This window comes from Sus scrofa, chromosome X (assembly GCF_054392235.1).
Source record: "Sus scrofa isolate SSC_HxYL_T2T_F1_AM1 chromosome X, Sscrofa_HxYL_maternal_Yorkshire_Landrace_v2.0, whole genome shotgun sequence".
Classification (NCBI taxonomy): Eukaryota; Metazoa; Chordata; class Mammalia; order Artiodactyla; family Suidae; genus Sus; species Sus scrofa.
The window spans coordinates 81,030,232-81,042,794 of record NC_139401.1 but is presented as its reverse complement, the minus strand read 5'-3'; positions in this window follow the sequence as shown (position 1 = coordinate 81,042,794).

The following is a 12,563-nucleotide window of genomic DNA, read 5'->3' as shown; positions in this document are numbered from 1 at the left end:
ATATATGTGTATATATACATATATGTGGAAAGTTTATAACTGGGCACAGCAAGGGATTGTTTTCTATCTTATTTGTATAACTCCAGAAGGCTACTATGGTATAAATTCAAGAGAGGTGAAAGGTTCCTTACTCCACTCAGATGGCATTAAACACCAAATCTTTGGCACACCTCTGGGAAGAACTTAGGAAGCACTGGGGAATTGTTTTGATTCATTTATATCTTTTTTTCAAATATATTTTTACTATTTGTTGGCTAGTTTGGTAGTAAACAAATAAAACTGACAAATGGCAATCAAAAGTAGCAAAGTCATGTATATTTTCATTCTTCAAACCTACAAATAGCACTAACAAATGCAAAGGGGTATGCTTACTTAGCTCAAGTGTTAGCCATTATTGTTGGCTCAGGCCAGCAAATAGCATCAAAGTAGAAATTGACTGATTCCATAAAACTTCTGCATGTGATGTGTTCAACATAGAAAAGCACTTAAATGAAATAAAATTACTAAAAAAGGCTGTAGCAGTATTAAAACAAGTCCACAAATTAATTGATATTCCCCCCATTAAGACATGGAATTTAAGCTCATTCCTCTTAAATTCTTAAATTTTGGCTCACCTTATAAACTCATAGACCGTCATAATGTAGTCTAATGATATTCATTGACTTCTGATGCTAGGCCATACAAGATGATCCAGCTTCTTTCCTACCGGAAAAACTCATATTTGGAGCTCTTAGCCATCATTCAAGAAGTCTGAAACCCACAGAGTGGGAGAAAATCTTTGCAAATTATGCAACAGACAAAGGCTTTTTCTCCAAAATATACAAACTATGCATATGGCTCAACAATAAAAAAAAATTGAAAAATGGGCAGAAGACCTCACTAGATATTTCTCCAAAGAAGATATATAGATGGCCAACAGGCACATGACAAATGCTCGACATCACTAATTATTAAAGAAATGCAAACCAAAACTACAATGAGTTACTACCTCACACCAGTCAGAATGGTCATCATTAAGCAGTCAACAAAAAACAAATGCTATAGAAGATGTGGAAAAAAGGGAACCCTCCTTCACTTTTGGTGGGAATGTAAATTGGTACAACCACTATGGAAAACAGTATGGAGGTTCCTCAGAAAACAAAATGTAGAACTACCATACGATCCAGCAATACCACTCCTAGGCATATATCTGGACAAAACATTCATTCAAAAAGAAACATGCACTCCTATGTTCATTGCAGCACTGTTCACAATAGCCAAGGCATGGGAACAACCCAAATGTCCACTGATAGATGAAAGGATTAAAGATATATGGTACATATATACAATGGAATACTGTTTAGCCATAAAAGGATAAAATAATGTCATTTGCAGCAACATGGATGGCACTAGAGATTCTCATACTAAGTGACAAGTCAGAAAGAGAAAGACAAATACCACATGGTATAACTTATATGTGGATTCTAAAATATGACACAGATTATCTATCTATAAAGCTGAAACAGATCACAGACATGGAGATTAGACTTGTGTTTGCCATGGGGTGTGGGAAGAGGAGGAGACAGATGGGGAGTTTGGGGTTTATTGATCCAAACCCTTACATTTAGAATGGATATGTAATGGGGTCCTATTGTACAGCACAGGAAACTGTTCCCAGTCCCTTGGGTAAGAACACAATGGAAGGTAGATTAAAAAAAAAAGAATATATGTGTATGTATGGGTGTGTCTATGTCACTTTGCTGTACAGCAGAAATTGAAAAAACATTGTAAGTCAACTATACTTTAATTTTAAAAAAAGTCAGCCTACCTTACTATCTCCAGGCTGTGGAGGAGCACAGACTATTTGGAGAGGCATGTATAGGTGCTATAGTCAACAGCGATAGGTAAGATCCTGGATGACAACCAATATCAACTGCCAGCCAAGTGCATAAATTACCTTGGACATTCCACCCATTGAAGCCTCCAGATGACTACAACCTCAAGTTTACATCTACCTCAGTTGCAGGATAAATTCCACCTGAGAATTGCCTATCCAGTGCCTTACCAAATTTCCAATTCACAAATAGTGAGCAATATAAACTGGATACTGTCAGCTGCTTAAGTGTTCCAGTAATTTGTTATCTATCAATAATAACCAGAGAACAAGCTAAGGAATCAACTGATAGAAGGAATGCTTTTCTGTCTTCCAGTGCCCCTCTGCAAAACCGTGTAAGAAGAACACGTATAATACAAAGGAAAATGCCTTGAAAGAGAAAGAAAGTTTCAATACCCCCTTTCCTAGTAACTGGATGCAGTATCCAAATAGAAGGAGGGTACACACAGCCAAAATGGTGCCCCTGGGCAAGGGGCTCATAAGTCTTTAGACTGGTGAGAAATGTGAGTATTACATTGGCTTATGCCTCTACTAATCCAATTTCATGTCACCATTGAGTGTTTATTGTTTGTGCAATGCTCTGATAGGCACTTTGGAAAATATAGTTGACCCTAGAACAATGAAGAAGTTAGGAACACTGACTTCTGCACGATCAAACAATCCACATATAACTTTACAGTCATCCCTCCCTATCCACAGTTCTATATCCATGAATTCAACCAACCAGGGGTTGTATAGTAGTATAGAGCATATTTATTGAAAAAAAATATCTGTGCATATGTGCACTTGTGCTATTCAAACTCCTGTTGCTAAGGGGCCAACTGCATAAAGAAAAAACACAGAAATCTTTTTCTTTTCAATGAGTTAATAGTCTTCTCAACACTATTTTTCTTGCTGTTTGATTTAATCAGTGCTTTTGAAAGATGTTATGCAGCAGAAATTCCATAAATACAATTTAATTTAATGTTTAAGCCTTTTCCTATGTTACTTTTTTATTCACCCACTCAAGTCCAGCCAAACTGACCTCCTCAATGTTCCTCACATAAACCAGGCATTCTCTTGCTTTTCCTTTATCTGACCTGCCCTGTTAGAAACATGATTAAATTGACTTGTTTCTAGTATGAACTTTTATTTTATAGACAACACACACTATGGTAATCATTCATTTGGTTGTGTGTACATGTCTTCACGAAAGGTACCCCTTGAGACAATTTTAATCATCCTTTTATCCTTTGGCTAAACAGAATGCCCAACACATTTACAATGAATATTTCCAGAATAGAAGGATTCACTTACACATTCCTCTAACCATTATTTATTAGAAATCTACTATGTATCTCATTACTATGGGTATGGGGAAACAATGGTGAACAAGATTAATGAAATCCTTGTGCTCACAAAGTTTATATTCTATGAGGAGACAATCACTTTCAAATAGTGTTAGGTGCTAAGGAGATAGTGTGATGTAATAGAAAGGAAAGAGAGGCAATTTGAGATAAGGTAGTCAGGAAGGCATTTCTGAGGCATCTCTATCATTTGAGCAAAAACAGTTTCAAATGATGCAACTGATAAGGGCTCAAATTCTAAAATATACAAGCAACTTATACAACTCAACACCAAAAATTCAACAATCCAATGGAAAAATAGGCCAAAGACCTGAATAGACATTTCTCCAAGGAAGATAGACAGATGGCCACCAAGAACATGAAACAATTGCTCAGCACCACTGATTATAAGAGAAATGCAAATCAAAACTACCATGAGATACAACTCACACCAGTCAGAATGAACCATCAGTAATAAGTCCACAAATAACAAATGTTGGAGGGAATTTGGAGAAAAAGGAACCCTCCTGCACTGTTGGTGGGAATGTAAGCTGGTACAACCACTATGGAGAACTGTATGGAAGTACCTTAGAAAACTGTACATAGAACTACCATATGACCCAGCAATCCCACTCTTGGGCATATATCCAGACAAAACTTTCCTTAAAAAAGACACATGCACCTGTATGTTCACTGCAGCACTATTCACAATATCCAAGACATGGAAACAACCCAAATGTCCATTGACATATAATTGGCTTAGGAAGATGTGGTATGTGTACACAATGGAACACTACTCAGCCATAAAACAGAATGAAATAATGTCATTTGAAGCAACATGGATAGAACTAGAGAGTCTCATCCTGAGTGAATTAAGTCAGAAAAAGAGAAAGACAAATACTGTATAATACCATTTATATCTGGAATCTAATATAAGACACGAATGAACATTTCCACAGAAAAGAAACTTATGGACTTAGAGAATAATTTGTGGTTGCCAAGGGGGAGGAGGAGGGAGGTTGATGGATTGGGAGCTTGGGGTTAATAGATGCAGACTATTATCTTTGGAATGGATTTACAATGAGACCTTGCTGTGCAACACTGAGAACCGTCTAGTCACTTATGATGGAGCATGATAATGGGAGAATAAGAATGAATATATGTATGTGTAACTGGGTCACCATGCTGTACAGTAGAAAAACAATTGTATTGGGGAAATAACAATTAAAAATTAAAAAATAAACTATATTCATTTAAAAAGAATAAAAATAAAATAAAATGGAGAGCAAGGAGTCAGATTAAGTAAGCCATTGTATAAATTTCAAAATTTCCCTGAGTGTTAATGTAGACCATTGTGTGATATTTTGCAGGGGAGGGAAGCAATATCATTTACACTCTCAAAGTCATTGTATGCAGTGTGGATAATGAATTGTAATGATGTCAAAGTAGAACTTGGAAACTAGTTAGGATGCTATTTGCTATTGCAGTGGTCCAGGCTGAAGAAGATGTTACTTTACATGGATAAATATATGAACTTATAAACAAATGAATAAGCAATTGAAAATATTGATGAATAAATTAACAAATTAAGAAGGGATGAACAAATAAATAAGTAAAGGAGAGGGAAAAAATGGCAAAGAAGAATGGAAGGAAAGAAAAGAGAGACATACTACCGGTAAATCTATTAACTGATAATAAGTAGTGTATTCCATGATATGCAGTCCCTTTAGGCTTATTTATCCCTCTTAGTGATTCAAAAACAGGCTAAAATCCCAATTTCCTTCAGCCATGGTTGCTGCCTTAGTGAAACACTGACTATAACAAGCCTGCTAGAATAAAAATTGTTTCACACGCCCTACTTTGCAATCTAGTGCCATTTTCCCCCAAAATTTCTGTCTCTAAAACCAGATATTTCTAATTTATCCATAGTGTGAAAGAATCTTGACCACACTTTGATGATTAAAAGATATAATCATTATGTTATGCTAATGCTTACTTGTTCAAAATAACCTGACATGAGTTCTTGAAGATTTTGGATTTTATTTTGGGGACGGCCACAACCATGGCATATGGTGTTTCCCAGGCTAGGGGTTGAATCAGAGCTCTAGTTTCAGGCCTATGCCACAGCCACAGCAAAGCTGGATCTGAGCCACATATTCAACCTACACCACAGCTCACACAATAGTTCACAGCAATGCCAGATCCTTAACCCACTGAGGGATGCCAGGGATCAAACCTACATCTTCATGGGTACTAGTTGGATTTGTTAACCACTGAGCCATGATGGCAATTCCAGCTTTTTTATTTTATTATTTTTTAAATGGCTCCAATGCCATATTTTCATGTGTAGTTTTTTTTTAACTCCTTCTGCCTTTGCATGGCTATAAAATCAAACTATTTATACAGATTCAGAAACTTTTTTAGAAAGTCTCTCTAAAGTATATTATGATAATCTAAATAGAAGACCTCAATTAGTTTTAGCCAAAAGGGAATGTATAGTGAAATGTACAATTTGCCTGTCTTACAGCTTTGAGTAGAGTTGGCACAGATTTCACTGCCAAGGCGATGGTTTTTGGTTCACCAACCAGAACTGTGTGAAGGGAATATGCTACTATTTGTGCAAATGCCAAGTCCAGTGTCTCTAAAGTACAGTTTATTTGGCAGGACCCTTTCTGAATAGTGCATACTGTTCATGATGGCTGCCAACCTGGAGAACCTTACAATGCCACTGAACACAAAGTGTCTACAATCTCTCTCTCCTGCTCCTGGGAAAATAAATGAGTAACTGGGTTTTATAAATCCTAGAACACATATATAGAGATAGCATCAAAAGAGGATTAGCTACTTTTTCTCTTTTATAAGGCTTGTTTTGAAAAAAAAGAAATGTAAGAAAAATAAACTAAAAGTTAATAAAAAATATTTCTCTACAGAAAAGAGGCAGGAAAATGACAAAGTAGAGGAGACAGAACTTGAAAAACAAGACATCTTTGAATATCTTTTAAAATAGTTTCCTTATTTAAACTGTGCATGTGTTTTGATTCATCAAAAGCCAGATTTGCATCAAAAAATAAATATTCTAAAACTGAAAAATGGAAAATAAAGAAACAATTATATATTAAGTTGGTAACATAATCATAAAGAGAAAATAATTGCTTCAGGTGACTTAAACACAATACTCTGAACATACATTCTTAGTAGGACGTATTTTATAATTTTAAAAATACTGCAATAAACTTTTATACTCCATTTATTGTACTTAATTCACTTATTTTATTTTTCTTAATATAGATATGGTAAATTTGAAATTATTTTACATATGGTGTAGGATAAGGGAATAGGCCAATGTGGTATTTTCAAAATATATCCACAAATAATTTGATACTCCTCACTTCAAGAGTTGGAACTTAATTCTCATCTGTGAGTGTGGATTGGATTTAATGACTTGCTTCTAATGAATGGAATGTAGTGGATGAAATGCTGTGCCACTTCTGCTTACTAGAATAATAGACATGAGATTTCCCCATTCCTTCCCTCTCAGATCACACATTATGGAAAAAACAGCTGACAAGTCATGAGCTTACTTCAAAATAATTATGAAGAGGTCAACTTGGCAAGCAACCAAGATGTCCTGCCCACAGCTAGTGAGAAACAGAGGCCTCCAACAGCCTTGGAAGAAAGTCATCTTAGAGGCACAACCTCCAGCCCTAGTCAAGCATTCAAGTGACTGCAGCCTAGGCTGATAATTTGACTAAAACCTCATGAATGATTCTGAGCCACAATTAGCCAGCTAATCCACTCCTAAAATTCTGACCTACAGAAGTGTGTCACCTAATAATATGTTTATTGTTTAGAGCTGCTAAATGTTGGTGTCATTTGTTATGCAGTAACAGATAACATCAATGAATTTAGTAAAATATATTTCTAATAAAATTAATATATTTATATGTGTACATATTTAATATATGATTTTTTCCATTATACTTGATTTGCAGTATAAGGTCAATTTCTACTGTATAGAAAAATGATCAAGTCATATACATATGTATCTATAATATATATGTATAGTTTTCTCATATTATCCTCTGGTGTGTTTCATCACAACTGACTAGATCTAGTTCCCTGTGCTATACAGCAGGATCTCATTGCTTATCCACTCCAAATGCCATATATTGCATTAACTCCAGACTCCCAGTCCATCCCACTACCTCCCCCTCCCCCTCCCCTCCTCCTCCCCCTTGGCAACCACAATTCTGTTCTCCAAGTCCATGAGTTTCTTTTCTGCAGAAAGGTTCATTTGAGCCATATATAAGATTCCAGATATAAATGATATCATATAGTATTTGGCTTTCTCTTTCCAAGACAGTTCACATATTATGACAGTCTCTGGTTCTAACCATGTTGCTGCAAAAGGCATTATTCTGTTCTTTTTATGGCTGAGTAGTATTCCATTGTGTATATACACAACTGCTTCTTAATCCATTCATCTGTCATTGGACATTTAGGTTGTTTCCATGTCTTGGCTATTAAGAATAATTCTGCGAAAAACACACGGGTGAAAGTATTTTTTTTCTTTTTTATTGTTAATACCCAAATACAATTGTTTTTTCTATTGTATAGCATGGTGACAGAGTTACACATACATGTATACATTCTATTTTCTAACATCATGCTCCACAATAAGTGACTAGACAAAGTTCCCAGTGCTACACAGCAGGATCTCATTGCTAATCCATTCCAAAGGCAATAGTTTGCATCTATTAACCCCAAGCTCCCAAAACACACCACTCCATCCCCTTCCCCCTTGGCAACCACAAGTTTATTCTCCAAGGCCATGAGTTTCTTTTCTGTGGAAAGTTTCCTTTGTGCCATATATTAGATACCAGATATAAGTGGTATCATATGGTATTTGTCTTTCTCTTTCTGACTTACTTCACTCAGGATGAGAGTCTTTAGTTCCATCCATGTTGCTGCAAATGACATTATTTCATTCTGTTTTATGGCTGAATAGTATTCCATTGTGTACACATACCACATCTTCCTAAGCAAATTATATGTCAATGGACATTTGGGTTGTTTCCATGTCTTGGATATTGTGAATAGTGCTGCAGTGAACATACAGGTGCATGTGTCTTTTTTCAAAGAAAGTTTAGTCCGGATATATGCCCAAGAGTGGGATTGCTGGGTCATATGGTAGTTCTATGTACAGTTTTCTAAGGTACTTCCATACAGTTCTCCATAGTGGTTGTACCAGCTTACATTCCCACCAACAGTGCAGGAGGGTTCCTTTTTCTCCAAATTCCCTCCAACATTTGTTATTTGTGGACTTATTACTGATGGTTCATTCTGACTGGTGTGAGTCGTATCTCATGGTAGTTTCGATTTGCATATCTCTAATAATTAGGGATGTTGAGCATTGTTTCATGTTCTTGGTGGCCATCTGTCTATCTTCCTTGGAGAAATGTCTCTTCAGGTCCTTTGTACATTTTTCCATTGTGTTGTTGGCTTTTTTTGCTGATGAGTTATATAAATTCCTTGTATATTTTAGAGATTAAGCCATTGTCATTTGCACCATTTGAAAATATTTTGTCCCATTCTGTAAGTTGTCTTTTTGGTTTTTGTTTTTGTTTTTTGATGGTTTCTTTTGTTGTGAAAGAGCTTGTCAGTTTGATTAGGTCCAATTAGTTTATTTTTGCTTTTATTTCTGTTGCTTTGGGAGACTGACCTGAGAAAACATTCGTAAGGTTGATGTCAGAATGTTTTCCTTATATTCTCTTCCTGGGATTTGCTGGTGTCTTGTCTTATGTTTAAGTCTTTCAGCCATTTTGATTTTATTTTTGTGCATGGTGTGAGGGTGTGTTCTAATTTCATTGATTTGCATGCAGCTGTCCAGGTTTCCCAGCAATACTTGCTGAAAAGATTGTCTTTTTCCCATTTTATGTTCTTGCCACCATTGTCAAAGATTAATGAACCATAGGTGTCTGGGTTTATTTCTGGGTTCTCTATTCTGTTCCATTGGTCCGTATGTCTGTTTTGGTACCACTACCACACTATCTAGATGACTGTGGCTTTGTAATATTGCATGAAGTCCAGAAGAGTTTTGTCTCCTGCTTTGTTTTAGTTCCTCAGAATTTCGTTGGCAATTCTGGATCTTGTGGTTCCATATAAATTTTTGGATTGTTTTGTTCTAGTTCTGTGAAAAATATCATTCGTAGTTTGATAGAGATTGCATCAAATCTGTAGAATGCACTGGAGAAGAGTATGTATTCTGATTTTTTGGGATGTAAGGTCCTGAAAATGTTGATTAAGTCGAAATTTTCTGTTGTGTCCTTCAGGAACTCTGTTGCCTTATTGATTTTCTGTCTAGAGGATCTGTCCATTGATGTGAGTGGGGTGGTCAAATCTCCTACTATGATTGTATTCCCATCAATTTCTCCTTTTATATCTCTTAATATTTGTTGTAGGTATCTGGGTGCTCAAATATTAGGGGCATGTATATTGATGATTGTAATATCCTCTTCTTGAATGGATCCTTTAACCATTAAATAGTGTCTTTCTTTGTCTTTCTTAATGGCCTTCATTTTAAAGTCTCTTTGGTCTGATATGAGTATTGCATCTCCTGCTGTCCTTTCTTGCCCTTTGGCATGAAATATCTTTTCCCTTCCCCTCACTTTCAATCTATATGTGTCCTTTGCCCTAAAGTATCTTGTAGACAGCAGATTGAAGGTTTTTGCTTTTTTGTCCAATCTTCCACTCTGTGTCTTTTGATTGGAGCATTTAGTCCATTAACATTTAAGGTGATTATTGATAGATGCGTATTTATTGCCATTTTAAAATTTGTTTTCTGGTTGATTTTATGTTTCTCTTTTTTCTTTTCATTTGTTGGTTGGATGGTTTCCATTTATTTTCTGCTTGAGTACTTTCTTTTCAATTTTTGTTAATGTAATGTTTGGATTTGATGTGTGGTTGCCCTGTTTTTAAGCATGTTAAGCCCTTCCTATATCTGCTTGCTTTTGCCTGATTGTCATATAGGCTCAGATACATCATTAAAATAAAAAAACTCTATATTTTCTTATTTTCCTTCCCCACATTGTATGATTTTGATTATTTTTTCTTAATATCTTCATGTTTAGATCTCTATGCTGGCCTGTTTAAGTGAGTGCTTTCCAATTGTGGTTTCCTTCATCCTAATTCTTCTTTTTGTCTTTTCTCTCTCTCTCTCTCTTTTTAAATTTAGAGAAGCTCTTTCAGTATTTCTTTTAGAATGGGTTTAGTATTGCTATAATCTTTTAGCTTTTGTTTGTTGGAGAAATTCTTTATTTCCCCTTCTATTTGTAAATGATATTCTTGCTATATAGAGTATTCTATGTTGCAGATTTTTTTCCTTTCAACACTTTAAAGATATCCATCACTCCCTTCTGGCCTGTAGTGTTTCTTAGAGAAATCAGCTGATAGCCTTATAGGGGTTCCCTTATAATTAATGCTTTGCTTTTCTCTTGCTGCCTTTAGAATCCTGTCCTTATCTTTGAATTTTGCCTTGTTTATTATAATATGTCTTGGTGTGGGCCTGTTTAGGTTCAGCTTTTTGGGGCCCTCTGTGCTTCCTGTATCCTGATATCAGTATGCTTTAGATTTGGAAAGTTTTCAGCCATAATTTCTTCAAATATATTTTCAATCCCCTTTTCTTTTTCTTTTCCTTCTGGAATTCCTATTATTAGTAGATTGGTCTCCTTTATACTACCCCTTAGGTCTCTGATATTGCTCTCATGTTTTTCCATTTGGTTTTCTGTCTGTTGTCCAGATTGTGTGATTTCCATTGTTCTATCTTCCACGTCACTAACTCATTCCTCTGCATTATTCATTCTGCTCTTTATTGCCTTAGGATCAGTTTGAAAATGAATTTTCTGACTTATCTTGGCTGCTCCTTATATTTTATAGTTCCTTTCTAAAGGAATCTTCATTACTGTTAATATCCTCTCTTAATTCCTTCAGTATTTTAAATACCTCCCTTTTGAACTCAATGTCTGTCAGACTGCAGAGGTCTGTTTCATTGTTGACTTCTTTAGGTGAATTCTCCTGTTCCTTTAACTGGGAATGGTTTCTGCACTTCATCTTGCTTGTGTTTTTCTTTTTCTGTGAGTTCAAGGAAGCCAAACCATAGTCTTGTAAGGCTACCTCTATGCGAGTGTAACTCCTTTGAATTTTGGGGGGGTTACTATTTATTTTTGTTCTGGGAGTTTGACTATTTGCTGTGTCTTTCTTTGGTGTGATCAGACTGTTTTTCCCAAGAAGCTCAGTGTGTTTTCAGGGAGGAGGAGACAATGTGTAGGGCCAGCATTCAGCACCTTCTCATTGGGCTCTCAGTAGAAGCACAGACCTGCAGGAAGGTGTCACAGGCTACTCCTTTTTGCAGGGCCCTGGGAGGTGGTAATAAGCTCTAGGCAGATTTTCAAGGTGACCAGAGCATTTGGCAGTAGCAACAGCAGGGTGTGAGTTCCCAGGGCAGTGAGAGCAATAATAGCTTGTGTTTGCCTGCAATGTCCTCCTCTGAGGTGATTGGAATCACAGTTGGTGCCTGTTCAGGGCGCCCTATTGGGAGCAGGCCATGACCATCTCTAGAGTCAGTAATAACTGCAGTGTTTTGCCCCCACCACCTGGAAACCATGCATGAAGCAACCTGTATCACTTAGCCCACATATGAGGTGTTGCAAAGGGTGCTCCTAGTTGCAGGATCCTGGGAAGTGACAGAGATCAGGCGTGTGGCTAGTGCCTGGAACATTTGGTAGTGGCAACACCAGGGCAGGTGTTCCTGGGGGTGAAAGAGCACCAACAGGTGGTGTTCAGTCACAATGCCCTCCTCTTTGGTGCCCTTTAGGTGAATGGGGCTGCAAGTGATTTTTGCTCAGGTATCTCCAATGGCAGTGGGGCACACCCACCTCTGGAATCAGGGATAACTATGGCTGTTTGCCCCTGCCACCTGCAGACCATGCAAGAAGAACCCTATCCCACTTAGCCCACATAGGAGTTGCTGCACTAGTTGCTCCTAGTTGTAGGGTCTTGGGAAGGCACAGTGACCAATTGTCTGGGCATCACCCAGAGCACTTGGCAGTGGCATCTGCAGGGTGGGTGTGTCCCCAGGGGAGTGAGAGCAACAGCAATGCCCTTTTTTTCTTTTTTGCCAACCCCTGAGGTTACTGTGGTTGCTGGGGGAGCCCACTCATAGGCCCCCCAGTGGTGGCAAGCCATGCCTCCCTCTGACCTCTGAGAGGACCACCACAGTCTGTTCTTGCCACCTGTAGATCGTGCAAGAGGCATCATGTTGCACTTAGCCCCCTTATGTCCTTAGCCCACACAATAGGTGCCTGGCC